General features: G+C 33.5%; 1 protein-coding gene across 1 annotated transcript in view; it reads right to left on the bottom strand.

Moving 5' to 3' along the window:
• The window catches only part of LOC130897094 (regulator of G-protein signaling 17), a 76,108-nt gene extending 51,067 nt beyond the window's left edge, over positions 1-25,041 (bottom strand). Inside the window, exon 1 of the mRNA XM_057805684.1 lies at positions 24,641-25,041. The gene's annotated coding sequence lies outside the window, so the exon portion shown is untranslated. The remainder of the gene's footprint in view (positions 1-24,640) is intronic.
• Between the last annotated feature and the right edge of the window lie 542 nt (positions 25,042-25,583).

Raw genomic sequence — 25,583 nt, forward strand, 5'->3', positions numbered from 1 at the left:
TATAATTCATTAAACAGAAAAATCTTTAAAAGAGAATTTTTCCGTTCATACTTCTATGAAAAATAATAATAAATCATGTTAAAAGGTTAATTCTATTTTAGATTCATCCGAAATAAGGTTATTGCATACGCACATGTTGGGTACGGTACGGTACGCCTATATTAAATTAAACCACTTTCGAAATAGATAAAACTTAATTATTACTGATAAAATATAATATCAGGAAAAATAAACGTTCTTATGAAAAAGTAGGTTGTGTAACCGATTTTTCATCAATAAAATGGATGCATACACGAGAAACATTTCTAATTGGATAACTGAGATTTCTTAGTTACTTAGTGAAAATACTGAAGAATAGAATTCATTTAATATTAAGCATTATACATGCAATTGTTGGATATAATTAAAAAATTACATAGGGTGTTTCATAATGTTGGTTTCCATTTATGAACATTCCTACACCACAAGACTAGTCTATGAATCATTCTCTTTTTGTTTATTGAGGACGAAGTGCGTTTTTATAGTAAATACTATGAACTACGATAAATAAAATATTCAAGTACTGTTAGACATTATTAGAAATGAAATATGAAGCAGTCGTGGCAGTAAAGAAAATATGTAAACTAGAAGGGGAAGACACTATCAATGAGCAACGGCACAATGTTGATTTCATCGTTTTCAAAGTGGAGATGCTTGAAGATTGTTCGCGCTCCATACGCCCATCTAGGTTGAACCTAACCAAACTAGTACAAGCATTCACCGATTATCGGATTCCTATCAATCCACGAGTATATAGTGGACAGTTGATACGATATAAGTTTAGTTGACAGAAAGCAGGTTCTCTTACAACAAGACAATGCTAAACGGGAATGTTACGCGGAATACGATCGAAGAATTTGGCGGTATTGAACTCCTACCATATTCAGCATTTAGTACCAACGTCGTACTGTCAGATCTATATTTATTCGGCGAAATTCTTGCGTGGGAGAGAGTTTTAATCCAAATGATATGTTCAAAATAAAGTGCGACAAAGCCCAAAGAAGGTACACCAAGGTCTTAGAGATTTTGTAAAACGTGAACATTGGAAGTTTTTGACCTTCCTTTGTCGTTATGAATTTAATTAGCCTGCCCTATTTGGACCTATTAGAAATGTCACTTCACAAAACAACAAAATATTTGTTTGTATCCTAGTTATGGTTGACTTTGATCATTGCTCCTGTGTTTGCGTGATCATATGACCTGGATACCTGTTTTCATTGGCTAGGTGCGGGAATGCGAGCGTCGATCATAAGTTCGCCATCTCTCAACGCGAATTTGAAACGCAAACGCCGGCTTTTGAGTTTTATTTTTGTTGAACGCGAACGACGGCGTCAGCGTATGCACGAGCGTAGAAGTTTATAAATTTACTTTTATTGTGGTGGTTTAGTGATTAAGAGTATTAGGTTTTCAAGAATTTATAATGTACATTTGGCTTTTGAAATTAGTAAATCTATTAACACAACTTTTTTGTCCAGGAGAATGCGTAGAGTGTATGCGATTCATCAGGTGTCTCAGCTAAGAGAGGTTAAAGTGTTTGGGTTATTTACCAAGATTACTTTTTTGGTGTAATATTGGATGACGTATGAGTTGAATTAAAATTTTGATAAAAATTGAATAAATCTAACCTCGAAAAAGATAAGGTCAATACTGACGCAGCACAAGGTAGAATGGCAACTTATTGCTATCTATACAGAGACAATTCTTAGGTAAAAGAATGTAGACGGTTGCCTGGTATGACGATATCATAATAGAAACGTGAAAATGGAACATCATACACGGATAGATCCACAACCTAACCAGAAGTTATATCACAGTAGTTCCTGGTTGGCGATTTAGTGTGGCGGTTTAGTTCCACATATTCATCAGTGCTCCTGATGGAATCCGTTACTTAGATTCTCCATCTTCTTAAGAAAAAAAAACGTCAATACTTCCAATACTTCTTGGTACTAACTCTATTAAAGTAAGACATAAAAACACGCATTCCATTACAACCTTGCCAGTAGTCTAGGCAAAATCAGTAATAAAATTGCGTATAATTTTTTCCTTCAACGGCCTGTGTGTTGAATACAGATACCGTTAGGAAAATTTTTTACCAAGCAAATTATTTTTCAGTTTTATACCTATCCTAGAGTCACCTTTATTTGGAATTACCTGTAGTGACAGTGGCTTTGAAAATCCTAGAACGACCGCAAAAGATTGAAGCTTTTGATTTTTAGATTTATCTGAACCCGGGCCATTGCAACTCATTGGTTTAAAGAACATGGAAGGATGATTAGTATGCGTACAGTATATCGTTGGATACGGTCATCTTTAGTAAGACTAGAAAGCGTTATATCACTACACTTTGTGCATTATATATGGTATACTATTGGATGATAATTCATTTTCTTTAGAGGTAATATGACAGCTCGAGATTACGTTCAGAAAGTAGTGGTAGCACATTTTATACATTCACATTAATAAAGATTCTATTTTTTGGCAAAACAATGTCAGACTATATTAACAAAGAATCTATAGTCTTGGTGGATTATCACCACATCTACCGTTCACCATCCCCTCCAAGATCTCCAATTGGACATGGCGCTACGTGATTGTTGAGATGCTGTTGAATTTTGAGTTTATTTGACAGATTTTGCAGCTCTTTCTCATAAAGTTGAATAAAATATACAATCAAGTTGTTTATGTAAAAAGCACTGAATATCTTTAATGAAAATTATTATAATTGATTGAACATATGTAGTTATTTATCTTTTTTCACAGTCACTATATTCGAGCAAAAAAAATACAATATGCTGAAATGTATTGAAGTAAATAAAAACACTAAATTTTACTGTACTATTTTTATTGAACTATTAGGAGAAGTGAGTTAATTCCTTATTCATCGGTCGCGTTGATACGGTATAAACTATTGTAATCAAACTATTGCGAAATGAGATACTAACATGAGGAATCAGAGTTAAGTCGATGCGAAAATCATATTAAATGGAAGCGAGAGAATATTAATATCTGAACATTAACTAAGGTACTTTAGGATTTTGTAAGCGTAATTTTCACTTTCCCTTCCCTTGACGGCATTTATTCAAATAGTTACTAAAATTTAACATTACTGTCCCAATATTCACAGAAATTTGATATCATTTTCAAAATAATTCGGTTATAGTTATACCATTTAGATGGTGCGTCTATGTATAGTTATATTTTTTTAAAACTAAACCTTTTATGTCATCATTATTTACCGAAGAATGTCTAAAAATAGAATTGCTGAAGGTGTAATCGATAAATGTTTAATGCTGGGAGTTGGATTTTTATGTTAAAGGAATTTCCCGTTACTCACACTTTGTTTTTGATAATTTTTTGATGTTAAGGCAATGGTGAACCATTTCTACATAAATTAAATAATATTGGTTAATTGTAGATTATTCTTGAATTTACAATTATATCAAGTTTGCATCAAAATTTTTAATTCATTGTTTATTTAGGGCGTATTATACATGTATATGAGAAAGCTTTTTTTTTGGAATTTTTAGAATAATAAATTAGTGTTGTTAGTGTTTTTTCTAAATTTTCCTAACAAACGTGTATGGTAGAATGAATAGTGAATAGCACAAATTTCAACTTATTCCAACTTCTTGAGATGAGAATATGAGAATTATCATCGTTGAAATGGAGGAAACACACTTATGTACGAGGCCTGGTTATTAAATAACGAGACTGTGCGCCTAGAGGGGTGGGGTAAAAAACTTTCTCGTTAAAATGAAAAAAACTCCGACTGAGAGCTATAAATTGTTGCAAGAGGCCTAGGGGGACAATTCTCTTTGTCGTGCGCGTGTTTTTGAGTGGTGAAGATGACCAGCGCCCAGATCGCCCTATGACTGTTCCAACTCTGGAAACAGCCGAAAAAGAAAATGTTACAAAAATTTTAAATGAGGAATTACACATGAAAAAAGTCTGTGCGAAGCTGGTATCAAAACATCTGACTCCTGACCAAAAGTTATTGGCCAGTAAGCGCACTCCAGTGCTCTAAAACCCGCCGTACTCACCAGATTTTGTACCGTGTGATTTTTTCTGTTTTAGAATATAAAATCTGCTTTGAAAGGGACCCGATTTGAGTCTATAGAAGCGGTGAAGCAAAAAACAGCAGAGTTCCTACAGGCCCTCACCAAAGAAGACTGCGAATGTATCCGAATGTAGAATAATTTTTATAATAAAACCCTTTTTCGTAACAAGTCTCGTTATTTGATAGTCATACCTTGTATTTTTATTTTGGTTTTTCAATTATACAATTTGTCTATAAATGACTGAAGGTTAACTTATTTTACAAACGAAAGCTAACCAACTGGCTCGTAGAGAGTATTCCTGTGGAAACTCTCCTTTAGAATACAAACAAAAATTGTTTACTCAGTCAATTCAACTTAATCTAACAGTCTTTTCAAAACTTGATAAAAAGGTCGGATGGTTTGAACTTTTTCAGACAACTTTTCTCTTTTGGTGGCGAATTGTTAAGGTTTCTGGCAAATTTTTTTGGAAATAACGACACTCTATATAATTCAAACACCTATTTGATAGTGTCCCTAACAAGCTAAAGTTTTAGGCATTTGTGTTATAGTAACGGACCACCCTGTATTACACAATAACAATCTGCAGTGTCAGTATTTTTGTACATTTAGTATATAAGCATTGCAAACACAATTTTGTAGGATTATTAATTTTGTCACAAAAGATTATTAGTTTGTAATAAATAAAGTTTTTTAAAATCTCTACGAACTTTATAACTAAGTTAATTAGCATCTTGTTTTAATCCCTTTGAATGATATACAATGTTGGCGTTACTAGCGGAGTCCTAGAGTTGTATAGCATAAGACCAAATTAGTGTGAAGATGACTTTTAATAGAAGTAATTTGTTTTCGGGACTAAGTTGTGATTACTTTCCCATTAGCCAATAGTTTTACTCCTAAATGCTTCCTTATGGAGAAGATGTGCTACTGCCAGGTTAGTCTTCGATCTATATATATACCTTAACATTTAACATGATTGAAAAGTTGAAGTAGTTAGAGTTACCGAGGCGCAGTTACCGCGTTTTATATGTCACGTGAACAGATTTGCTGCTATTGGTTTTTAAGCGCCATTTTTCTTACCAACTTTGTACTTTGTCCAAGGCTGTTTGAATATTTCTTGAAGTGATTTCAGATCTAGTACGTCATTGAGTCAACAGCGTAGGCTGCTACAAAAGTTAACTCTGTTGGTGGTAGATCAACAGTAAACAGTAAGTACAGCGTTGGCCTCAGGATACTACCTTATGGCACTCTAGTTAGTAGATATAGAAAGCAGTATTTCGTATATTTTGACTTAAAAAATATAGAACATCAATTAGATCTACAATGACATACACGGCAGAGACAAGACCCGATACAACTAAGACAAAAATACTACTAGAGACAAGGGACATGAAAGTACCCAGGAAAATAGCAGGGAAAACACTTTTAGACAGAGAAAAAGTGGAAACATAAGAAATACGTGCAAGGTAGAAAATGTAATTGACTGGGTACTAAAATGAAAACAAGAATGAAATAGTCACATTAGCAGAATGACAAGCGAAAGACTAGTGCGACAATTTGGATCCAGGAGGCTAAAACCGAAGAAGAAACAGGTTTTAAACCTACCATACAAGAAGGAAGAAGAGGAAGACTCAAAAAATCTTTGATGTAAATAGAATTTGATAATTTTACAAAAAGTATATGTTAAGTATTTGGATTTTATATAGTATAGCATCGTGCCAGACTTTATCAAAGGCATTATGTCCAGTAAGACGACACAGCAGTATCTATCACCTTGTAAATCCGTATTGATTTTGTTAATTACACGATGTATGGTTCCACGTACCGTGCTTACTTCGAAAACCGAACTGATTATTTGGTATGAGTTTTCTAACGCTCACTTTTTCTAATAATTGTTTGAGTATCATCTTTTCATTTAACATTGAAAGTATTTTTAGCAGACTAATAGGTCTGTGTGAGTTTACATCTTCAGCTTTTTTCCAGGCTGTAAAATCTTAATAACTCTCAATGGATGTGAGATTTATTCATCAGAGAACAGTCCTGAGAGAAAAAATCATTTGGTAAGGTTCTTGAATAAGTTCGTTGATTATTTCTAGATTTTAATCTGGAGGATTTATTTAATAAGGAAGACATTCATAATGTACTTTGCAAACACCGTGGGTTTGTCTGTATTAGTCCTTGCCCACCCGCTTAGAGTATTTGTATAGGTGGAATTTGTAGTTGAGCTCTCTTCATATATTTAGACAATTTCTTCCATTTTAAGATTATTTATGGAGACTCTCAAGTGCGGATATATGATTAAAAATATTTCCTATTCACAAGTAAATGGTGATCTGGCAACGTCTAGCTAAATATATCGAGAAACCCAATTCAAGTCTTCGTCTAGGTTATGATTCGCAGCGAATCAATTAGTAATTATTCAGCTTAATGTATAGAGTCAACAAATCTCCTTTTATACATTTTCATTTATTTCATCAGTAATTTGTTGTTGGATATTATTTATTAAAAGTAATATTGCCAGATCACTGCAACCGAAAATATCAAAAAGTACATGTAGGTATCTATGTAAAGAGGCTCACAAAACTAAATAGGTACTGTGAATATTATGTAACACGCTGGAAATTCAAACTATATCACTAATTTACTAACGCACTTAACAATATATTTGGATAACTTTACGTCAATTTAACAGTTACGATGTATAAATGGAAAAAGTGCAGTTCTATTAATATTTTTATACTGCACCTTCAAAAACACTTTAATCAGACAAATAATGTCCTACTAAAAATAAACAACACAAATTTATCGTATTAAAAAAATCTTTAGAGAATTGGAATAAAAAAATTAACATACAGTAATACATTTGTATTATAACAATACACAATTAAAACTTAATCTAGAGAAGCAAAAACAGATATGAGGAGGAATGGAGAAAGAAAATAGACTTTACAATGCCTGTAGTGCTAGTTATGTATGTACGAGGATGGTCCCAGAGGTACCTGGTTTGACCTAGAGATGTAGCTACTTGAAAAATACCTCTGCACTAGAAAATACACAATCTATACAGCATATGTTTCGAGTTTAAAGACGCCACGTTGTTTAATATCTGTTTGGCAGCCATCAATATGAACGTTCCCAGTGAATTGGTTCGTTATGTGATATATTAGCCCAACCAATATAAAAGCTGAATTAGATTCTACTCTGGGTGAGACTGTTCCTTCGTTATGAACAGAAAAAAATTCGGAAGCAGAGTTTTAACGAGGCCGTACGATCTGCGAAAACCAGCATCGCAGTGGTCGATCAAATGAGTTGACGACTCCAGTAGAAAATCCACAAAGCGTTACTGGATAATCGACTGAAAGTGCGTGAGCTAGCAGACATCGTATGCATTTTAAAAAGTGCGGTTATCCCATAATAACTGAAAATTTGTACATGAAAAAGCTGTGCGCAAGATGGGTGCCGCGTTTGCTCACAATGGAACAAATTAGCGTCAAGATGTTTCCATCGAGGGTTTGACAATGTTTCACAAAAAAGCCGACTTTTTGGGCCGTTTTATAACCATAGATGAAACGTGGGTCCATCACTTCAAACCCTAAACTAAAGAACAATCAAAAGAATGGACTAAAAAAGGGAGAACCGGCTCCAAAAAAGGCAAAGACCGGTATTGGTTTTTTGGAATGCACATGGGATAATTTTCATTGAGTATTTTGAAAAAGGAAAAACTATCATCGACAAACTTATTGAAACGTTTGAGCGAAGAAATCAAGTAAAAACGGCCGCATTTGGCTAAGAAGAAAGTGTTGTTTCATCAAGCCAATGCACCAGCTCACACATCTGTTATCGCAATTGCTACCTCATGCACCCTATTCGCCAGATTTAGCCCCCTCGGAACATTTTCTGTTCCCAAACTTGAAAAAATTGCTTGATGGTCAAAGTTGTTCCAAAAATGATGAAGTGATGTTGGCAGTTAATGGCTATTTTAAGGAGCCTGTCGGTTCTTATTATAAAAAGTTTATCGAACTTATTAAACATCGCTGTTGAGCTAAAAGGAGATAAAGTTTGAAAATAAATATATTTTTTTCCAAGATTTGTGTGTTTTCTTTGTTGGATCAGGTACTTCCGGGACGATCCTCATATTGCATCGTAAATTTTAAAAACTTGAATAAACGTAGGACCCCGTTAAATAATAATATTTCTGTTAAATAGATGAAAATGGAAGGTATATTTCATCAAATACAATCTCTGTGCATTTTACTTGAAAGCATATTTCAAAGCAAAAATCTATTTTTCATTTTTCAACATTATCGCACCGTCAAGTTTACTAAAAGCAAAGCTGATTCCGTCTCTCTTCCCTACACGTTTAATAGAATTTTATTTTCCCCGGATGAAAATTTGAATTTTCCTCAAGTAACAATCATTTTAAGATAAATAACAATCTTGAAGTATAATATTTCATGTCTTGCCATTCTAAACGACTTGAAGTACTTTGATGTTCAAAAGCTTTTCAAGTAATTTTCTATTTTTCGTAAATCAGTGCATTATACAATATTTCTTGTTATTTAAAAATTCGAATTACCTGTATATAGCTATATTCATTGAAAATTACCCATTCTATATAATGCCTTTAAGAGTTTTACGTTTTTCACAATTTTTCAATATTTTGGTGTGTAAACAAACAATTTTTCTGATTTTATTCTTTCTATCGACAAGTTTCTTGAATTGATGTTTTGAAGAAGGAAATAGAGTCCATTGAATTTGTTAAGTTTTATTTCTAAAGTTTAAGTGATAATTTCCAATAATATAAGCAGAGACTTTATCAATTCATTGTAAAAATCGCGAAATATTCTGAGATAAACTGACAAAATATGAATAAACAAACTCTCAAAATCTGAGTTGACGTAGAGGACGAAGAAAATATCGATAATCCGCATAAACTTGTTTTTCGGTATCTATTTCCGATACCTTTGATTTATTTGATGGTGTAGATCAAAACGCTTAGATAACAAAACTGTCATAATACATAATTATAATTTATTATATTTCTTCCAAGAGTTTTGAGAAACTCTATTAGTTCCTGTTGTATAGTTAAGTGTTTTCTTGAGGTTATTCTCCGGATTGAATGGCTGGTATGTCTTGGACTATTTTCTGTAGTAGGTGTGTGTACGATTCACCGTCACGGTACCATGACATCTATGACATCAGATAAGAGTTTGTATATAAATGAATATTACATGGCTGGTTATAATGCTGTTATACCGTTACTTCATTGCGCCAAAATTCTCGGAAAATTTTTTTTGACGTTGTGATCTACAGTTTCGTTTCCATTGTTCCCAATGTAATGGACGCCAAATGAGAGACACTGTTATATCTCAATTTTAAACTCTCGGGTGGTTCGTGAAAATATACACCCCACAAAAATTATCGCATCACTCATTATTTTTCAAATATTTTAAATGTGTTTGCCTGTTTTTCCAATTTTATTATTATTACGGATTAAAACAGCAATAGATACGCCTTTTGCAACATTTATTTTATATCAGTTTAATCTACAGAGGACAAAAAGTTTGATTTACCGAAACATAGAAAATATCGAAAAAATTGTAAAAAACATCTATACAAATAAATGAACGGTGCTTAAACTAAAACCAGCCAATGAATTTCTTATATCGTGTGTCGCCGCTCCTCGCTCTAATTACAGCTTCCATTTATCTTGGAAGGCTTCTAAATAGGTTTTGGACGTATCCTTGCGGCATGTTTTCTCAGAAGTTAAAAAGAACATTTTGAAGATAATCTAGTGTTCTTATTGGTGCCGGAAGTTGCTGAATTTGTCATCCTAGATGGTCCCAGACATGCTCTATTAGGTTAAGGTCCTTGGTACGTGGAGGCCAATTCAGGGTGGGTATTTCAACCTCTTCTAAGTACTGCCGAACCACTCTACCAGCGTGTGGACGAGCATTATCGTGCATTAGCACAGAGTTGTCACCGATATGGGGCACTATAAGGCACTACAAGGGGTTCTAGGATATTGGTTATGTACCTGTCAGCATTTAGTCTTCAATCATTCTCTGGTACTAACTCCATGCGACCCTCGAAAGAAATTCCTCCCCAAACCATGATAGAGCCACCACCAAAACCACCAAAGCTTTCAGTTTGACAAAAATTAACCTGATCCTATCGTTCACCACGTCGCCTATATACTGGTACACGCCTATCTGATAAATATAGACAAAATCTTGAATCCGTGAATAAAATATTGGATCAATCTTGAATATTCCAATTTGCGTGTTCTCGAGCAAATTCCAATCTTGCTACTCGATGTTCTCTGGTAAGACGTGGACCTCTAGCTGGCACTCTGGCTCGTATACCTGCTTCTCTCAACCTATTTAGAACTGTTTGTAGGCTTATTCGGACATTACGAGCAGCCAACAGATTTTTTTGCAGCCTTCGAGCGGTGATATGCCTAATTCTTAACGCCGTTAACCGATCATCCACTATCGAAGTTACCATTCTGCGACCTTGTCCGGGTCTTCTGGTTAGCTGCCCTCTTCCTTGGTAGCGAATAACAACTTTGGATATGGTGCTTTGTTGAGCTCCAATTACCCCGGCGACGTATCTTTGACTGCGGCCATCTTGTATGAGCGCGATGATTCTAGCGGCTTCTTCATTCGTCACATGTCTTGTTAAACTTTGAGGCACACCCATTATTAACAAAATAAAATTAAATGGTCACTATACAATAACACAATCTGCTTAGAAAGTTCTCGATCTCAATGCATTCTTCAAGACAGAAATGATTTACTCGAGCATTTATGCTTCAAAAAAAATTTGTAACAAATTGTGATATTTTTTGCCCATGATAAGAAACCAAAAATATCTATTAAGTTGATACATATACAGATTGTCCCAAAAAACTAAAATTATTAAAAATATCCTAAAATACTAGTGATGCGATAATTTTTGTGGGGTGGGTAGTTTCAATTGATTGAATTGTGGAATTCAAAAGTCTCCCAGGATTCAAAGCATATTTGGTGAAATTATAACAACGTTACAGATCATTTGACCTCATCTACTCTACCATGATGAGTGGTGTGACCCTATTTATATTAATAAAAAGAGTCACAGGAATATCAGGTCTATAGGATGGGTGCGACAATATTTTAAACAAAAACGAAAGATCCTGTCATTGAAATTTAGGTTACACTAAAAAACACGTGCTTTCAGTCTTTTCAGGACATAACATAGAGCTGTCCAGTTTGGATGGCAAGGACATATTCATAATTAATAATGCCGTGAATACCATAAAACAAGCAACGTTCTCTTCAGTCGTGATTATGATATCTTCGCTTTATCTAAACATCTTCTATTCTCTTCTAACCCACTAATGACTTTGTTCACGGATCTTGAAGTGAAACTCATTCAGCTTCTGCCATCTCTCTGAATAAGGAAAAAATAGTTTTTACTAAAATAGGAAACTACGCTTAAAGTATAAACCAAACCTATTATTGGTTCCATGCTGGACGTAAAACTGAGTTGGTTTGCTAGGTGGATTGGGACGGAGTGCGCAGTATGTTCTGAATAACTCAATATCCAACTAATTTTTATGTGCATAGGAAATGTTTGATATTGACACGATACAGTCGGTATAGAATACATTTCAATTAATTCCACGTTTATTTTTATTCTTATCACATGGTTATAGCTGAAATGTTCAAAAATGTATCAATGTATAATGAACTGTCGACTATTTGGTTTACTGTGAGTATGTTGATCAATAATTATTGTTAAAAATGTTTTCATGTCTTCAGATGAGGATGTTTCTAAATAGTCACAGTCTATCAGTATCGCGTCTGACTGTGACTGGATAAACAAACAACTGGCGATTTCTGAAAATAACGCACATTTATTTCACATCAAAGAATGAAAAATCGTTCGTGCTTTTGTCGGATAGATTTATTTTGTCATAATTCATAACAAAAATCGCAGAAATTGTGGAAATCTGAAATCATTGAAAAAATCTCCTCTTTAGACATGAATGGAATATTAATTAGTCTCAATTACATGTAGTTTGATCCATCTAAATAAGTCTAACGAAATTGGTTGAAACTCGTTCGTGAGCCGTTAATTGCAGCATCGCTTTTCGTAAATTAGTCGATTTACTAATAAATCGCATGGATGAACTAATCTGATTTAAATTATCTCGTTAAGAAATTGTTATTATTAATTATAATATATATTTCCTAATCCCCAAGTCAAATATTTACATAAAGTTTCAACTTGCTGCTTCGATTTTATTATAGTAGAGCTCGAACAACCAGTCAGTCAAGTTATTTTGAAGAATGTTTCAAATTGAGTTTCGCACTAAAGAAGGATTAACACCAACAAAAATCAGAAACAGAATAGAGGCTGTTTACGTTGACCATTGAATATTGGTCTGAGTTGTTTCGCCGGGGACAAGAATCATTAGAAGATGACCCACGTGCGGGAGGTCCTATGAAAGTGACTACTCCAAAAAAGATTATATTAGTTGCAGAAATTGTTCTAAGTGGCCGGCGTCTAAAAAACAAAAGAAATTGTACCAGAGCCCGGCATATCCAAGGATTCTACAGGAGCATTTAAATATGACAAAAATTATTGTAAGGAGGGTGTCTCAAATTCTCAGCTCAGTGCAAAAGCAGCATCGAGTTTTATCATGATCCGACACCGAAAAGAGATTCCATGGAGTGGCATGAAAAAGCAAAGGTCAAAAAATCACCCAAAAACTAGAATATTATGGAACTGTGAGGCTATGTTTTTGATGGACTTCAAGGAATCAAATACAACCGTGAACGCGGAATATTACTTTAGAGGTAGTTGCGTCGAAAAATTATCGAAAGAAAAGCTTAGTAAAATAAGCTGAGGTATATGATTGCATCATTTGTTATTGAATAACACCACCATTGACGTCGTTGAATCTGTAAATGTAAAATTCTTAGGGCAGTTTCCAAAGAACTGAACTTATTCACCTCCTTAACAGTCTATTATGCCCTTATTGAGTCGCATCTCCGATATGGGTCAGACCCAATTTGAGCGAATCTTCCTTCCTTATTCATCTTTGAATCCGTTTGCCGTTAAGCACGCTTCTCCAATTTCAGAAAGATCGTTGCTATCCACTTAGGAACGCGGAGCACGACCTACTTACTTACTCCACGTTCAGAATTAGTTAATAGCTCAATATTTTACAATGCAAAAAAATGCACAATCACTTGCTAATTGAAATCAAATCAATATCATCTCTTCCGCATTGCGCAATAATTTCAGGCCATATTTACTGGAAAGTGCCTTCTACTCTGTAAACGACTTCTAATCTGATAATAATATTTAATCCGGAAATGCGGCATATTGGTTTAATTTTTGCTATGAATTTATATACGACTTATATACTTATTATTATTCATTACTATTACTTATACATTTGTAGTTTTCTTGTGTATTTTAATTTTAACACAACGTGTCTCACTTGTTGTGTCTCAAAGGCGGGATAAGACTTTCCATTTATAGTAATAGTTACTGGCAATATGGCAAATATTTTGAGTAAATTATGTACTATTGAAGCTAGAGTAGTTTTGCCACACAAACTTAGCGCTTCAACAACACATTTCTGATATATTTCCTGTTGATTGACGTTCATATACCATACCGAAATTCCACGTAATACACCATCCCCACTGCAATCGACATCAGTGGCGTACTTGGCAACAAGTTGTTTCACTTCCTCCTCGTTCTCTTCAGGTTATGCCAATTAATCTTTTGTTGGCAATATGTATTGAAAATATTTCAACGTACCTTTGTGTTAAATAAACTGAGAATACATCTAAAAATGGCATAAATACAGCTATTCTGTTATAAACTTCAAGGTTCCTGGTTTCTACATTGCTCCTTAGAGTTAGAAGTGTTCTAAATCGCTGACACTCACTTTTAAGATGTTGTTAAAGGTTGTGTGAATGGCTGAGATATACAGAAGGGTTGATTACAGACCACCTGACTAAGGTGCCAAAAACTCATGCAAGGCACATACCGCCCTTGACGTACTCTGTCATTGACAAGACGGATGAGCAGAAGCCACTACAGCCCAAGCAGCTGCTCGGAACAAACTTTCTATGTTGTGTAGTATAAATAGTCAAATATTAAATATAGTAAAAATCAATTTATGTTTTTATCTTCCAATCTATTAGTTTGTCTTCTCATTTGAACCCTTTTTTAAGTCCTAGAACCGATATTTTATTTAATTGAAAAGCTCTCTTCCGTCAAACCTCCCTCGTATATACCACTTATATCTGCATCCATTCAATTGTTACCCCTATCCAATTGAAGTCGCTCCGAAACGTCAGTTCCAGCATGTAATGAAGTTTTTGATTATTTCATGGTCAGTTTAGCTCATCATGCTTTGCCTAAAACAGCAAATCGTGTTTGGTCACTCTATTAACCGTAAACTCAATAGAAATGTATAATGGCTTTCTGACTCAGATTATATCACATTTGTCAATTATTCATGCTCCCTGTACCTAATATCACTAGTGGCCATTATATACACATATTCAGTCTGGCTTTTCAATATGGATAACCTCCATTATTTAAGTTTTTAATAAATTTCAGGTTTTGTAATATAGCTAATATTATAGTAAAAAGTCTATTGATGTCAGATTTTGGGTTTATTTGGAAATATAATGAATATTAAGATGACTATGATTGCAACAGTAACAATGCTTCAATAAACTATTATTGTTGGTGTTCATTTATAGTTACATGGGCTCGTTTAGCCGTGCGATATTTTGAATAATCTTTATCCCAATCGAAATTACATAACAAGATCTATCATCAAATGATTTAATTGAAAAATGTGTCCAGTTCAAACTAGATAGGATCACCAACAGGAGATCATAATCCTAGCCAATAGCCAAGCAGCTCAAACTTCCAATATTATAAAATTGAAACTACTTTGATTAGGTTAGGCCTGGGCAAGAAAAATATAAGAAACGAAATAGCTGACAGACTCGCTAAAGTAGAGGCAGACAAACCATTCATAGGTATCAGCCATGATAGCGGATACCATTTGGTATCAGCTACAGACCAATAGAGTAAGTTTTGGAAAAGAAGGTAGATAAGGCCTCAATTGACACTACAGGCGCTAGATTTATCAGATAATGAAGCCTGCAGATTCTGTTGCGCAGAGGAGGAAACATCTATTCACATTCTCTGGAAACAGTGAGACACTACGGACCTCTAGAGTACTACACCTGGAAGCGTATGAAACAGAAGACTGAGATCTTTGGCAGCTACAGCCGTTTCACATTCTGACATTCTTAAGAGGAGTTAGATTAATAAATCAGCTGTAAACATTAAATTCTTCAGTATTGCAGCAATGCAGGGGAATACAATAGATCTGTACCCTAATATACACATACATAATAAGTTGATTGGAAGGATTGACCAAACTGGTGCCGTGAAAGATTTATCCAAATCAGGATTTATAAAAACTACATCAAATCAAAACTTATCTTTATATATTTGTGTGATTCTAGGAGAGGATTTATATTTGAGTTCTAGACAAATATCCAAATAACCTTGATATTACGCTAAAATCCGCAAAGAACATTTTAGGTGATAATAAATTTCCTTCTACAAAATAAACTCAGTACAAGGGTTGTCATATAACGATTGTTCAAGTTCTCTTATTCAATAACAAATGACGTTATTAAGCTTTATATTTGAGTTATCTTTAAGTAGGATTACGTCTTTATAAACATGTGTGAAGAGTCATTCTCAGTTGAGACGTTACAGTATTTTTTGTGAGAAAATTTCAACGTAACTGTAACAAAAGATTTTTCAAGGACTGAAGACAAATCATTAGATGTTTATGTCATGTTAAAACAAAGCCCACATTTGACTAGTTAACAAATCAGGACCATTATTTGAAAATGGTCCAAAGTCCATTTAGATCAATACAACAAACCATGCAAATTTCCATGTATTTATCTCTATGGTGATTTAGGAGTCTTTCATTCCTGAATATTGGCAGGTTTTGTTTTATAGACAGTGTTTTCTTAATTTACTGCACATGAAAAATAGGTGATTGCAGGGTCCATTCGATGGAATCCTTTCCATCTATATTTTGTTAAAGACACATCCATCTTAATGCAGCCAAATATTGTTGTATTGGATATTGTTCTTATTTGAAAAATCCAAATAATGAAATTTCTAATTTAAAAAACAATTAATAAATATTTAGTTGAATTTGGAAATATTCCAGCCAACCCAGATGTAATACTATCTACCAATAAATATAGATACACTTTAATGAAAAAGGAACCAATCATTTTGTTGCCTATTATTCCAGATCATAAATTAATTTATTGTTTCTCTCATCTAACAAGAACTCTACAAGTATGATTCACCTCATTCGAAAATCTTATTTAAAAATTTCGTTTGGTTTCGATCTCAATATTTTTACATACATTCGTTATCTAATGTCACACAAACATCTGAAGATTTGTTTTCGCTTTTTCCATTCTTCACTTTGGATAATTTTTGTACAGCGGCATTTTGATTTTACCAACTTACAGTAATGTTATGAGATTTCGGTTAGTATATAAATTATTAGAAAATTACCGAATTCCTGTTGACTACCCTATATGCTAATATCATTCATTCTCAAATAAACGATCCATTGCAACTATCAATAGACAACTACTCTAGTAGTTTATTGAAACGACAACGTTGTTGTAGTCATAGCATTCTTATAGTATAGAGACACACAATAAGACTGGAATCGACTTCTTTTTGCGACGAGTTCTGATCATTTTCCTTTGTCCAACTAATGAGTTTCCAAGTTCGAGTTGTTAAGATAAATTCATTTCTTACCGTAAGTAAAAATGAGTCTAATGAAACGATCATCGTTCAACAGGACAAAGCTGTTTATACACCTCTACTCAATATTTCATTTGGATCTCGGTTACTTCGTGTGGCAATAATCGACAACCTTTATAGATCTTACCTAATGAAGGAAATGGTTGGTTTTCTAGAGCTTCCCTTGTAATCTCAATATCCCACGAATGTGGATGAGCTGAGCGCGAACGATCTTCAGCTATCTAATCCCCACTAAAACACATTTAAAACGATTGAACCAACGCTGTGCTATTCGCTCATTAACTGTATTTTCCTCTTGAATTTCACATATTTATTATAAAAACGTACTCGTTCTCAATAAACAAACAGAATTGTACTCTTCATAAATTGAATTAAATTGGAGCGTAGGAATTTTCCCATATTGAAGCCCACATTGCTTATGAGACATATTACGTTTTATTTCAACTTAGGTTAAGTTATAAGGACAAAATTACAATAAAAAGGTGAATATATGTGGGAAAAACTATTTTTTATTACACTTATCTCAAAACACTTTGTTTTTTCTGTTTTTACAACGTCTTAAGGTGGCATTTTCAGAACAGCGCACGTATAATTTTTCCCGATTTCCAATTTTTTATTCCGTGCGCTAAATAAAAAAACCAATGAAGTTAATTATGAGAAAAATTATGAGAAAAACAATTTATAGTTATTTATAATACTTTTTTTAAAATTAGAGCAACATAATTAGTATCTTTAAGAATCGTTGGTATTAGTATTTACATTTATTGTACAATTTGTATTGAAGTAGAAGTTCAGTCCCTTCGGTATTTCATTCTTTAGAACTAAAGATGTGAAGAAGACGGTTCGCAGATGTTTTGATTTTCCTGATGGAATGTCACACAATTTTTGTGATACTCCTATTTTTCTTTGCATGGATTCTTCTATGTATCGTTCTGCTACGTTGAAAGAACGCCATCCTCCGTTTCTTCTTAGATTGAGCAAATCAGCGCCGCTTTTCACCAACATGCTTACCGAAGGGCGTTCTAGCCCATGTCCGATATATTCTCCAGAATGTTTTAATTTCAGATACTTCGCAACATGTTTCGGAAAAACGCTGATGGTATTAGATTCAACATGTTGGGCGTAACACCTACGATTTCGGTATGCAACAAATAATCTTCTGCTGTTCATTTTTCTAGGCCGTAGATCTGCATATTTACGGTGAAGTGCATATGGTTCGAATGTACATATCTCATTGGTCATGGTAAAAATTCTTGGCACTCCCACTTTGCATATTTGGAATAATAATTTTTTATTTTATTTATCTGTTGTTAGTTTTTAAACTATTGTCACATTCACAAACACCACCTCAACAGTCGGTTTTACAGGTTTTCTGTTGTTTCACTTTGTCTTGATGAACTCGTTCAGCTGCCAAGTGGCCAACGACACTAATTAGTGCAGCTGCAGTTCGACTGCCCCTTTCTATGCTAAAAATATGCTAAGTCGATCGGAAAATTTAATACTCAACTACCCTGCGGGTCAAGACACGCATACCCGTGAAGCAACTTAAAAGCATCCCAACTGAAATCCTGCAAAGGAAAAGAATCTCATCCATTCATTCAAATTCCGCCAAATTCTATTGTGAACATTTCTAAAATAATAAACAACACGAATCCAACCAGCATCTCTATTTGCTTTCGTTTAGCTTCTTATAAGAAAGCAATATTGTTGCATTCTTTTCCCCTATAGCAAATTCACAACTATTTATTTATTTATTTTTACAAATGACCCTTCCTACATTTGATTAAGGTTGAATTATCTTATACTAAACTAACAGATTAAATTGAAATCCCGATAATGAATTAGAGTCACACACAATATGAGCTCAGTCAACTCGACCATCTGTATAACAAAGTGTGGCATGAATTTATATTTGGAGTTATATTACTTCATGTCTCCTTTTCACACCATTAACTAAATGTATTCTATTATAAGCCATTCAGTATAGTTAGTATATGGTATCGTTTCATTTTACTTGTAAGTAGTAAAATCTCCAAATTAAACTAAGCTCGATAGTATTGAGTTTGAATTATTCATCAGTTTGTATTTATTACAAAGACGTAACTATCTGTTATATAATCAACATATTGGTATATTTGCTATTAAATTCCAAAATTCCAGCCCTGCAATACCTGTGGAAAAGTAGATCAATACTGTCTTAAATACTTGCACGAAATTGCATTTCCCAGTTCTAGAGGATTTCACTTCACTGCAGATTTTGATAAAAGTTCTGAATTTAACAAAAGACGAATAAATTGAAAGATGTACTTTAGTGAATGATTAAACCCATTATTGAATATAATAATTCAACAACACAATGTGAACATGCTTGTCTCATAGTGAGAGTATTGATCCAGACACACTTGCTTCTTATATGTATTTCTATTCTATAACAAATTTAAGGATGAAAATTCCGTATTCGAACCGAACAATATTGATGTCAAAAAGGTTATTTTTAGATATAAATGAAAGTGTCAAACATTCAGATATGTTGAAAATTGTCTAAACTGTCAATGTGCTCAATTTTATAATAGAAAGTAGTCCACGAATAATATAAACGAAATGTAATGTGGCGACCACGCCATGTATTTCTCGAAACATTTAAAAAAATACAATTCCGTGATGGCGGAGAGGTAGCACAAAAATCAAAGTACGATTAAATACTTGAAATTTTTAATACAGAAAAGTTAATATCGTGCGAAGGCCGCTGTGAAACTTGGATAGATACAAATAGTTCGGTCAAATTGGAACAAAAAATAAGAGAAAAGCTACTGAGCTGAAAATCAGTAAAATTGTTTAAAATATAATTAGAAATAAAATTTGAAAGTTCCTCATCATTCAGTATGGCAACAATTTTATTCAAAGTCAAAGGACAAAAAATGAGTTTTTCAGCAAAACGGTGAGTTTTATTAAGAAAATACCTTAGACAAAAATTATAGATCATAGAATTACCTACAAAAAACATAAGAATACTTTTTTCCTTTCAAGCCACGGTTTCTGAGATATAACGATTCAAAAAGTTCTAATATTTGTAATCGTCATAATATGCATGACTACGATACATATGTCGTATATACATATCTAGAGTTGTAATATGTGTTAAAATATTTTTCTATAGATCATTGTAACTTAAAATATAAAATATACATAAGTTATAACTACAAAAATATCCATCTAAAAAACTATTTTCTTCCCAAAACCAGGGAAAGCTCAACATCAATCGGAAATCTATTCATCAAAAAGTTTATTTACTTTTGCAAAGTGTCAAAATCATATATTACTTTAACACGCAATAATTGACTGTGACACGACACCTGCATTATACAGGAAGGGTAAAATAACAGGTTTCAAAATGTTGAAAAACAATATTTAGTTCAATGTTCTGAAGATTTTGAAAACAATCATGCAACTCGACAAGAAGTTAAGTTAAGTTCAATTGGTTTCTCTTCCTCCAACCTCAGTTGCTGGTCATTAACATCTTTATCGGGTGTATTACCAAGTTCAAATGTGGCTTATTAATCAGCTACACCCTACACACTGGGGCTAGAAGCTGGTCAACAACTTTACTCCCATCTGTACCGTAAAAACAACTTTTTGCAGCTGCCGAAAGGGCTGCACCGCTAAATGTTGTTGTAAATAAGTCAGACTGTTTTTTCTCTGGCATGTACACCTTGTCAAGGCCGGTCGTGCTCTAATATTAAATTACCAACAGTAGAGAATCAGTTTGTTTCCAACGAGGCGACATGCGATTCATCGCTATTGCCGCAATTTACATGCACTCAGAATAAAGATGAAGAAGAAGAATTTGAAATTTTTATGACTCGGACGATTAAATTTCATTTTTTTTTAAAAAACCTGCTAAGTAAGCTACCCCATAGGTGGCGTGGAAACGTGTGCATATTATGACGATTACAACTTTAACAACCTTTTGAATCATTATATCTCAGAAACGGTGGCACGTAGGAAAAAAAGTATTAATACGTTTTTTGTAGATAATTTTACGATCCATAATTTTTTTTGAGATATTTTTTTAATAAAACTCACCATTTTGAGGAAAATCGGGAAAAGATCATTTTTTTACCTTTAACCTTGAATAAAATGTTTTCCCCATACATGGTAGGGAATTTTCAAATTATATTTTACCAATTTTCAGCTTGGTGGGAATTTATATAACTTTGAATGTCTAAATTAACCGGACTAAAAATGTAAAATTAGCCGTGCCTAACCTCTAGAAGCTGCATAGCTTGGCTAGAGTTCGAGATGCGTTCGCTGCAGAGCCGGGTGGACGAATAAAAAATTTCCTCCTTCTCCAAAAATCAATCAATATTTAATGAATCCTTGATTTTATGAAAAATATTCTAAAAGCAACGGTAAACTTATAACAGGATATCGATATTTCGAGATAAGAAAACTTCTGGGTATGCAGTTGAGAAATATATAATTTGTTTTACAAAAAAAAGTGAGATATAAAAGGCTGTTGAACCCAAAAGCGAATCATGTAATCTTTTCCTTATCTCAAAATACTGAAACTCAAATAAAGTGCTAATATAAAATAATAAAACAAAAGTATTTATGAAAGAGTTGAATAAAAACGAATGTTTAAACAAGATTATTATATATATATATATATATATATATATATATATATATATATATATATATATATATTATAAACAATATTCTGTGTGATCTTATTGGCATGCTTTTCACCAAGTTGTCCAATAAATTTTGTACGCTTTCAATCCGACCATCGGAAGTGCTTTAAATTACAATATTAAATTTTAAGCCAAACTTGGAATGGGGAATAAACAATAAATTTTTCATTCATCATTCTATTCTAATTTTAATTTAGTTAGAATTAAAAACAATACATAGGAATGAATGTTACTTCCATCTTGTACATAAAAAAAATGATTCAAGAGGAAATATATTAATACTTTTCCCCCTTTTTATCATTGGAAACGCTACATACTTGAATTATAAAAAGGTGCACATACACGGTGTGTAAATATTTACTTCTGTTAGTAGATTAAGTAACGTGTTATGTATTCACCAATGTATTTTAGTGTATTAATATTTTAATCGGTGAAAAATGGTGAATCGTAAAAAAGTATCATATACATTATATACGGAACAATTTAGTAAATTCTCTTTAAAAAAACAGAATAGTACATATTCCTTTATTATTAAGAGTATTCGTTTCTTTTGCTTTTTGATAAAAAGAATTTTTTCCAAACCTTCAAATACATTGTTCATTATCAATATTGTATCGACAACTCCTTCAGACTAGAAGCAGATCAGAAGAATTTCAACATACAGACGTGAAATAATATTGATTTTATTCACGTAATAAACTAATTCCAATTCAATTTTCATTTTTTCACGATTTTGGTTTCTGTTGTAATAGTCGTTGAAGATAGAAAGAAGTAACAAACCAATGGTCCAAACGGATAGCATGATGGACAATGACCGACAATCATTGGTCAATAAAGATCGAAATGTATCTCTCTGGTATTTGAATAATTCGAAGCTAGAGCAAAGAGCTAAATTAGGCAATTTTGGACCAATATGCAAGCTTTGCATATCCCTTGTTAAATCACATACTATTTTTCAGACATTAAACATTTGTACTCAGGAGTGTTTGAAAGAAAACTCGATAGAAAGCACATTTACATTCTCACCGATAGTTAAGTGGTATTGAAAGCCCTGAAACTATTAACGGTACGTCCAATGGGAGTGTAAACAAAGTCTAAAAGAACTGGTTAACAGAAAAAGTAACGCTACCAGCCACCAGCAATGAGGAATCAGACAAGAATCAGACATCAGAACAACGAACAAGATGGCTTACGGATCAGGTTGAAGGAAAGGAAAGTAGGACAAATAACCTCCTTTTTGGAGAAATCTACATATTGGGGAGGCATGCAGAAAATATCTTCTAAGGTGTAGGTGAAGAGTGGTTAGAAAGCCAAAACGACCTCTCAAACAATCTACAACCGTTCAATTTTTAATTATGTGTCCCAAAATGCCGTCATATTTGGAAAGTTTTAAATGAAACTAATTTGCATTGTTGTTGTAACAACTTTACTTGAATTATTCTCATAACTGACATTACCACGAGCATACAAAATCAATGAATGGTAGAAAACTAGATGTTTTGATAATTAATAGTTTTCTTTTATAAATCCGTCACTGTCCGGAACATAAGATAAAATTATGAGATGCAAAGATTTATCCTCGTTTTTGAATATAATCGCTAATAAAAAAATGCCAGATAATCGTACATTCTAAAGATATTCCAAGAAAGATTATGATTAGCCAAGGAAGTGTAAGCAAAAAGATAAATATAGATTACATATACCGCTGAAACAATGAATCTTAAGGGGAAAACCGAGAAAATTTGAAATGAATATGGAAAAAAGTACCGAAGAACCTAGATTACTGGGTACTGAAAGACCTTTCAGACGATAGATTCGATGTGATGAAGTATGAAAGTGTTTAGTTATATTCAAAGATTGGAAAAAAATAAAAACCCTAAAAAAACCTAAAAATCATGTAAATAAACTCTTTGTAAATCGAGACAAAAATTCTGAAACAAACAAACGGAAAAAATACGCGAGAAAAAATACTAAAAAATTGGTAAACTAAATTTTAAATTCGGAAATCATATAATGTATGTCTGATGTTACAACTTACTTTTCGTATTATTATTAGATACGAAAAAAAAATGATTCTTGATGGTAGTATTCTTTTTTCCTGTATAATCGCTTGTACGTGAATATTTTCATCTGTACTGTATAAACCATTGAAATGTAGGAAAATATAATGGAACATATGCAAAATATCCTATATATTCTGGTATTTAGACTTGAATAAAAATTGTGAAACCACTTACAAATATTTTACATTCACTATACTATCAAGTCTGAATAAACGTGACGGTCATGTATTTATACTAAATGTAAATAAATAATAAACCTTCAACTAAAACTGATATACAGTGCTTCGGAGTCACATACTTAACAAGTGTATAATATAAACAATTAACAGTCGTGATACAAAACATATATGGTATTTCTTGAAATATTTTTCATTCGATATTGAAAAATTGTGAAATACTTAGTAAAAATCAGAAAGAACGTAAACATGCGGTTTTGTTTTGTAGAAAATATTTTCAATTTCAATAGTTATGATGTCGAGTGTCGTCAATGTCGTCAATGTTTATGTTTATCTTACGTGTGATGCATTTCGAAATTTATGAATGAAAAGAAATGTTTTGATTTTGTTTGGTCTGATTGTTGCGTGGTTTGTCGATACGAAGTTTTGAATATAAGATTTAGACATGTAATTATGTGAGGAAGTTATTAAGGATGTGTTAAGATATAAGAAATTAAGTGATTAAAGACATTGAAGCACTTGTTGCGGAAGCGCGGCTGTGGTAAAGCTCGACCGGGAAACAGGTTTAGGAGGCTCGTTCGTGTATTGATCGATTTGAAATGAGAACGTGTAAGCAAAAGCCAAGAGCAAAAGTAGAGCAAGCAAAGATAAGGGTAGCAGTAACAGAAACAGCTTGAGGTCGCGTGGACCAACTTGACGTCACAGCGTACCTTTATCAATGGCCATGGAGGTAGGTGACGGCACACGTGCCCGCTGCACTCTCTGGAAATCGGACCATGGCACAGGGTGGTCGACGGGACCACCTGGTGCTGCCCAAACAATTTCTACGGTTCAAGACACATGACAAATAAATCTAAAGCCGAAGAGACCTGTCTTTTGAGGTCGAGGGTTGTTGACTCACTCACAAGAGCAGCACATATACACAATGCCTCACTATGTTCGATTTCGACATCTGTGATGGCGGTATACCCATGACCATGGCGGGTGACGGTTTGCCGAAGACGACGGCGATCCCGTAAGTGTTGAAACTAGCCACAACCCGTTCAACCGAAATGCTTATGGGCTCGGCCGTACCGCGTTCGAACTGCAAACAGTAAATCAGATGCGCCTTATGTCTTGCGCGTTCCCAACATTCCAGGGACGCGCAGCGCATGCCGTAACCATGGCGCCGACGCCGATAGGCCACCGTCCGCGACGACGCCCGACGCCCGCCACCTGATATTCGCGTCCTTTACAAACATTAAATACAGAGCCGAATCAGCGGATGAATTTAATAAATTAAATTATTTCGTTTCTGCATAAGGTACATAATAATTATTCGATTATTTCAATGAGAAAATGAGACGTGAATGTTCTATACACGTTTCAAGGCAACTCATTAGTATTCAAAATATATTAAAAACGATGGTTAATTACAATGACAACCAATTGATTCATTCAATCTTGAAGAAATTACTTTTTATTCTGCAAAGTTCGTTGAAGAAATGTCGATATTTGAAGCAACTATATATTCCTAAAGATTATAACTAAAAAATAAAACTCAAATTAATTTTGCATACAGGATATCAATTTGGAAACGTACAACTCTTTATATTTCCGTCCTTTTGGGCTTATTCATAAGGGACTCAGTTTTAGTCCGGTTTTCAATTAAAT

The sequence above is a fragment of the Diorhabda carinulata genome, chromosome 1 (genome assembly GCF_026250575.1).
Source record: "Diorhabda carinulata isolate Delta chromosome 1, icDioCari1.1, whole genome shotgun sequence".
Lineage (NCBI taxonomy): Eukaryota > Metazoa > Arthropoda > Insecta > Coleoptera > Chrysomelidae > Diorhabda > Diorhabda carinulata.